Source organism: Arachis duranensis, chromosome 3, assembly GCF_000817695.3.
Source record: "Arachis duranensis cultivar V14167 chromosome 3, aradu.V14167.gnm2.J7QH, whole genome shotgun sequence".
Taxonomy (NCBI): domain Eukaryota; kingdom Viridiplantae; phylum Streptophyta; class Magnoliopsida; order Fabales; family Fabaceae; genus Arachis; species Arachis duranensis.
In genome coordinates, this window is record NC_029774.3 from 109,512,914 (window position 1) to 109,520,967 (window position 8,054).

Consider the following 8,054-nt stretch of genomic DNA (forward strand, 5'->3'; position numbering starts at 1 on the left):
CATCATAGAATGCATCATACAACTACATCACATGTTGGAGTATCAGTCGTACACGTACGTCAAACATTACCCTCACATGCTGATCTCCATCTATCCATAATAGCCGGTTGGTAAATCCACCGTTTGGAAGCACATACAGAAATCTATATGCAACCCTCCCAACCTCTTTTATTCCTATTCCCCCTATATTGCTCAGCATGACCGTCTTTAGCGCATCCAATGTATCAACCCGGTAAGTACGCAACATCACAATCTTGTCAGACTCAAAAATGACTCCTTCATCACCGTGTCTGACTATACCATTTGGATAAACAACCACAAAGAAGTATTAATTATTCTCTATCTGAACAAAACCAAAAGAATAGAAAGAAAAAAAATTATTTGTGAATTGTGTGAGGAGACGTATTGGGATGGTCTTTATAAATAGACTTATTCTACAACATATCTTGGGTACAGAGACATCTATACCATAACACACATATCCTAAGTGCTGAGACCATAATTATAATCTCGACTATAAACGTGGTAATATAGCAACATTGCACTGTGTTATTAGAATTTCAGGTGGATAAAAAAGTAGTGATTTTTGTATTGCATAACATTTTTTCTATGTGTGCACATAAACAGCGCGTGCAGCTACTCGAGCAAGCGTTTGTACTTGCACCAGGCAATGGCAACCACATACAAGAAAATGGTTCTGGCAGTGCTACCTCCAACAGTCCAGAAGAACTTTTCATTCTTGGTAATATTTGAATTAAATAGCTCAATATGAATGTTCATGCCGAAAATACCAGCAACCACGACAAAGGCACTCACTACTAGAGTTGCTGTGGTTAACATGACTCCCAGTTGGAGCAGATAATTCTGTATGTCATCTAGTATTATGTTGATGTAGTCCTCTGTGTCGTCCATGTATTCCCTTAGCTTCAACAGGATCACCACAACAAAACAACATCAAAACCGATCTTATCATTCAGTCATTCAGGTAACATATAAACCACAAGAAGCTCACCAGACCAGAGATGTTAGTTAAAATTTGTTTTAAGAATTTTCTTTGAAAATACCATAGCCTAAAACTACCGAGGCACAATACTTGCCTCTATTACCGAAAAAGAGAGGTTGTCACTAAGATTTTGAATCTCTAACATGTTTGGATCTTTTGCAAGCAAATAACAAGCGAAATCCTCAATTAGAAACTAGAAGAGTGTCACAATAATTCTTGGAAACAGGATCTAGTTGGTTATGTTGTTGGTTATAAAACACAAAAAGAGTAAAACTGTAAATGGTAGTTATAGGCAAGGGAAAAGGGCATGACAAATAAATGAAAAGGCATACCGTACAGAGCTTGTTAAGTGTGCCATTGATTTGCACAAAATATGCTTCCAGGAGCATCTCAAGCTCCTCCATGTCAAGATGCTTAGTTGTGGTACTGTAGGTAATGCTAGCACGATTATCCCTGCTAACTCCCACTAACAACCTATCATCATCATGTTGATTATCGTCATCGCTTGCAGCAGCTCAACCCTCTTCTAGTGATATTTCAGGAGGAATGCTGCTAAATGGAGGATTAAAATTAGTAAAGCAGTACTAACTAACAAGATTCAAGAAAAATATAAAAGATTTACATGTACACGTGCCTGTCATCGACATCAAGCTTATTATGGTGGTCATTGTCTACATCATCATCATTTATAGAGGAGGCAAAAGAACTATGGAGTTGTTGTAATTTCTCGGTGAGATACACTTCATCCATATCGTCGTCGTCATCAGGCAAGTGTTCTAACTCATCCTTTACCTTCTGAACGCGATCAGTGATGGCAACAAGGCGGCCCTTAATTTGCCGAACACATTCCAAAATGAGAGTACTAATCTTGGAAGTGAGCTTGTCCAAGGCAAGGTGGGCCTCCTATTCCAGGGTTTTCGCCTCATTCTCTAACACACTGCATGTAGCCTCCAGGTAGGCCTCCAGTGCCACACACTCGAACGGCAGGATCTTTATCCCATTGCCGTTCTGGATACCATTCTGCTTCGATTGGGCTTTCACTTGCTCCTCAACGGGATCGGGATCTTCATCTTCATCTGGTCCCTCTCTTGATTCCCCTTCTTTTGAGTCATACACTTTACACAGCTTGAAATCATCCGAAGCCGCAGCGGCCACAGCAGCTCCCTGGGCTTGGTGATGCCGGAGGATCCTCGAGTGGAGCTCCTCCACGAAAATGGTCATGGAGGGTTCACTGGAGTTGAGGAGGAGAACCTCGTGGGAAGTGATGATGGCCTTGATGTTCTCGAGGTTGATCACGACTGCCCTCTCACGGCCTAGCACGGTCGAGGGGTTGGGCAAGAGAGGGTCGAGGATACGGAGGTCGAGGGCCGATGAGACTGGTGCACTGCATGATGGTGTGCTTGCCGGCCTTCATAACCTGCTACTGACCACTGGAATCAAGAAGCAGCCATGCCCTCATCCCGGTCCCCTTCTTCATGCTTATCGGATTCGGAGCAACAGGAACCCTAATCCAATCCATCATCCCTGCTGCTACTGCCAGAACCAGAGGCGGACACTGACCCTAACTTCGAATATTCATCGCTTTAATTCCCTCCTTCACTTGATCAATTATTCAACTCTTGCCTTGTATTAGTTGTATTCTATGGCTTTTAGATTTTGGCATCTAACTGTTCTTTCTTCACATACATAAAACGCTTCCCTCACTCTCACCCCTCTTCCACTTCCCTCCTTCTTTATCTCTGCTATTTTTAGTTTCTTAAATTGGAGAGTTTTAAGAATTTTTTATTTAAATTAAATAAATAATGTATTTATCAAAATACATAAACGTCAAAGAAATTATGAAAATACACCTTGCGTCACATCTCGGGTACTGGGGGTCATTGTCCAAAATGACCACATCTCGGGTGCACTGACCCCGTGCTATAATAGGGAAGTCTGCAAACCATATTTCGGATTGAACTGTTATATGAACATAAGTATATCTCAAACACACTGCACCCAAGATATGCGTGTTTTCTGATTCGGGTCAGTACATCTGAGATAAGGGAAAAGATCCAGGGTATTACCAGATTTGACCTCTATTTGTTTACCCATTTTGATGTATGCTTTTTTTATGAAAATATTGGAATGTTGTACATAAAAAATGGGTCCGTAACATCGAAAGTAACTAGTTATACAGAAATTATGCTTCATTACACATTAAACACATTTAATAACAAACACTACATCAAAGTGACAACATTGGAACAGAAGGCCTAAACCCTAAACTACATGCGTCGTCATGGATCCGAGTGGGGCGCATTGGGACACCCACGTCTAGTATGGCCTTCTCTGCGGCAGAGCCAACATCTCTTCTCCACACGCTCAATGGCATCCATCTCATTCAGATCCAAGTGGATACCGGCCTTCCCGATGCCTTCCTCCTCATGGCTAAGTTGGCCTTTAGGCGTGCACCGTACCCTAGAGGCCACATCTTTTTGTCTGGTATCAGCAAAAACTCCCTCTCGTATACCCTGAATATATAGGCCATCGTGTACACAGAGTCTACGAAATGATCCCGCTCAATAGTCGCAGCCGCACAGGCCACCAGGGCGTGACGACATGGATAATCCAATGACTGAAACAGGCTGCAGTTGCATGTATGCTTGGTTAAACAAACCCGATATAAAGTTTGTGACCAACCATCCACCGACTCTAACAATTCCACAGTAAAAATGGATGACCTACGATTAACAATGGGTGACTCGTATCGTCGGCAGACTCTCTCTGTTCTTATCTATAGCTGCTATTAGCTGTTGCAAGTAGATTTGTCCACCTTGTAACTGAGCATGTGCTACGCGTCCTCTGCGTACGAACAGCTATTGCAACCTCTCATTGTTGCCTGAACAATCGCTGGCATCGGAAGATTCCTTGTTCCCTTCAACACGGCATTTATACACTCCGATAGGTTCGTCATCATGTGACCATACCGATGACCTTCGTTGCAATGCTGTAACCACAAATCTTTTCTGAAACAAAGAGCCCAATCACAATATCTTGGGATAGTGTACCCAAAGTATCCAAGTACCAGTCGCACCCCTCCTTACTTGGACTGTATGCAACATTTATAAAGTACCTCTTACCCTCAGCCGACTTAAACCTGGAATTGAAGTTTGAAGCCATGTGCCAGATGCAGTAAGCATGATATACTGACGGAGGATGCCATCCACTATGTGGTGCATTGAGAGCAGTGCGAATGGCCTGTGATCTATCTGATATGATTAGGTCCTGGGTGTGGAGTAACATGCTGTCTCAAATTTGAGAGAAAAAATGACCATGACTCCGTTGTCTCTGATGCCACTAATGAAAAAGCTATGGGAATGATATTTTTGTTGCCATCTTGAGCCATAGCAATTAAAAGCATGCCCCCGTATTTGCCGTACAAATGTGTTTCGTCCACCGATAAAAATGGCTTGCAAAACTTAAACACTTCAATACATGGGGGAAATGCCCAAAAAACTTTATCAAACTGACTCCACTCTCCGTCAACCATATCTCCATTGTAATAAGGGACAGCAATGCATTCGTGAATTGTACCTGTGAGGCACTATTGCAAAGCTTGTAAGGGCGTTGGAATTCTATTGTATGACTCTATGCAATCGCCATATATCTTGGCAATCGCCTTTTGCTTTTCCATCCACACCTTCCGATACAAGGGCTTAAAATGGTAACTCTGATGGACAACACTTTGCAACATTGTGATAGACACCGATGGATCAGTCTTTATCATAGGTAACACGACCTTGCAGGTCAACCCATTATCTAGTTGAGCATGATCTTGAGACATGGTTGGTCTTAGACAGGTATGTGGTCCACCGAACCGATGTAGCTCCCTACGAATTTTGCTCTAATGTCAACAACATGCTAAAAAAAACTAACATATAGAACCTAATGCATCCACAATATAACGTAAAATATACCAGTAATTCAAGTTCTGTCGTAATTCAAGCATGAGGTGAATCTTTTATATGCCTAGTCCGCTTCAAGATTGGGTAATATCTTGGTTTCTGTTTTTCAACTAAGAAAACGTATAAGTTTTCCTTGTCAGATACCATTGGAAAGCACCATGCACTTGAGAGAAATGCAGTGGCTTGCATGTGGCCCCAATATTCAGTCTAGGCCCTTTAAGTCGTACAACATCAATGGATTTAGGTTTAGAACCCTGTCGAGAGAGGATGAGATGAGAACCCAGAAGAGTGGGGTTTGTGTCACTTCTAATACTAGAAGTTATGCAAGCGCTCATGACAGTAATGTTGCTATTGGTGGCATCTCATATTATGGAAGATTGATAGATATTATTTAGCTGAATTATAGTAGTAAATTTATCGTAGTCTTGTTTAGGTTCCTCTGGGCAAACACTACGTCTGGTATGGCATAAAGTAAGACGTTTTGGGACACACATGTGTTAACTTCAGTAATACGATTCACACTGGTGATTGTGAAGATGACGAGCCGTAAATTCTTACATCCGAGGCTCGTCTTGTAAACTATGTGGAAGATGAAGTTGATAAGGAATGGAGTGTAGTAGTCCATGTGAAGCCAAGAGATTTGTTTGACATGGGTGAATACAATGAACACTGTGAGGTCAAACTTTCTCTCCAACTAAGTTTGACTGATTTGTCTAAATATGACGTTGAAGGTATGTCGTTGACAAGGGATAGTAATTTAGAAGAACCCACGACTAACGCCATTGATACTGGAGAAGAGGCTGCTGATTTATAGATGTATTTGGTTACCAATATAGGACATGTACTATTACTCCCATGTTTAAATATCACTCCACAGTCCACACATGATTTTTATAATTATATATACAATATCCATTGTGTGTTTTTCTTCTCTAATATTTAGACCAACTTGGGACATACCAAACATATGGTAAAATAATAAATGATATTTTACAAGATAAAAGAAAGTAAAATGGGTGGAAGATAGGACTGTGGAAATGATGGTAACTGGTGAGGGTGGGGTGCACCGATCGAACTCATTCATGAACATGGATAGAAAGATAATAATCATATCCATGTCATGCTATTATACTTTTGGGGTTTCAACAAAAAGACATGTCACCCTTGCTTACAAAGTTGCATCACTGTTTCTTGGTTGATGGTCCTTCCCTTCCACACATGCATCAATGGGCATAGCGCCATAGCGTACTATTCTTCTCCTTTAATTCTGTTTTGTTTGTCCATTGATGGGGCATATGGCTTTTGCTACAGAATCAAATTGACTAGTTAGAGGAAATTTAATTATCAGAGACTATTACGCTGTTATTTGCATATTTGAGATTATTTACAATAAAAAATCTATACACTCAAAGGTCAAAGTTGAAAATCACTTTTGTCTGGAATGCCTAAAAAGTCTAATAAACTACATGTCTTTGCATAATTTCTATGGAGGAGTCGTGTATACCACGTAATATAATTTTAAGAGCATAATATTTTTGGAGAAGGGGGAGACATTGATCACCCTCATACTATGTAACAAAATAGATATAGTTTTGAGTGCCAAACAAATTCACAATGAAGTTTAATTTGTTATTTTTTGTAAGAGCCCGTTTGGGAAGTAGCAGAAGCTATTTTTTTTTTTACTTTTGAATTATAAAAAGTCACAATACGTGTGTTTGCACCATTTTAAAAAAAGCTTATAACTTTTCAAAAGCTTAATTCACAGCTTTTTGAACAAGTAGAAATATATGACTTCTCCTTCTCGATAAGTCATTCTATCACTTTTGTAAAAAAAAATTGACTTCAGAACAAAAAAATTACTTTCATTTTTGACTCTGTGAAAAATATTTTCTATTTCTGCTAGAAATACTGATCCTCCACCACCATTTTCACGTAAGGTTCCATCTGCTAGAAGTACTGGCCCTCCACCACCATTTTTACGCAATGTTCTATCTGCTGGAAGTATTGACCATCCACCTATTGTATATATTCCTTCTAGGTATTTTTTTTTACCATTTTACCACTATATTTTTATTATTAAATTTGTATCTAACATTGTGTATGGTATGAAATCTCGGTTTTAATTTTATTTTTTCACATGTGATTTTATTTTTATATAGCTTACTATTATTTTTATAGTTAGAGCAAGTTTTGACCCCACTAAAGGAGGAGGAAGTTCTAATAGAAGTAAAAAAAATAAAAAATAAAAAACAACAACAAAATATACATTGACACACATTTTACATTTGTTTTTTTTTTGAAACACAAAACTCAACACAACAAGGTGGAGTAAAAATAACATGAATAAAAAATTGTTCATAATCTCTATTCCTTTGTCTTCTCCGGCATTGCCATCAACAATTAAAGGAATCAGCACAACTCCTCTCTTTATAGCTTTTAAATGAATGTTGAACAACATCAGCAACTTCGGATGCCTTATTCTGAAAGGTCCTTTGATTTCTTTCCCACTAGATATTCCAAATAATAGCAAAAAAACCTATCAACCACTTCTTCCTATGATTCTTTCTCATTGTTATTCTTGTCCAACTTTTGAAATGTTCCTTTATCGTACTTGGGATAGTCTATGAACGGCCACCATCACAAGCCCAAGCACACCATAGCTGCTACAAAAACTCACAAGCAACAAACAAATGGTATACACTCTCTATGTCCTTACCATATAGCACACTCTATGTCCTTACCATATAGCACACACAAATTGTCACTAGATTCAATTACACCAAACCTACCCAGCCTATTTTTAGTATTCACTCTACCAATTAATATAAACCAAGTAAAAACTTTAACTCGAAGTGGAACCATCCTTTTCCAAATAGCTTTAGTGAAACTATAGCTTGATATATCCTTCGGTAACCTTTCTTCCTACAATACCTGGACAAATAAATTAGTAGTAAACAATCCATTTTTATCAAATTTTCATACAACTGTATCTTCTCTTCTTCTTGTCAATTTGACCTCTTGTAAAACACTATGTAGTTGGTTTAGTAACTCTAATTCCCATTGATATAGATCTCTTCTCCATTGGAAGTTTCGCACCCACTCTA

At 39.2% G+C, this 8,054-nt stretch overlaps 1 pseudogene; it reads right to left on the reverse strand.

The window, feature by feature from the left end:
• Positions 1-636: 636 nt before the first annotated feature.
• On the reverse strand, positions 637-2,522 carry LOC107480126 (magnesium transporter MRS2-3-like; annotated as a pseudogene).
• Positions 2,523-8,054: the final 5,532 nt, after the last annotated feature.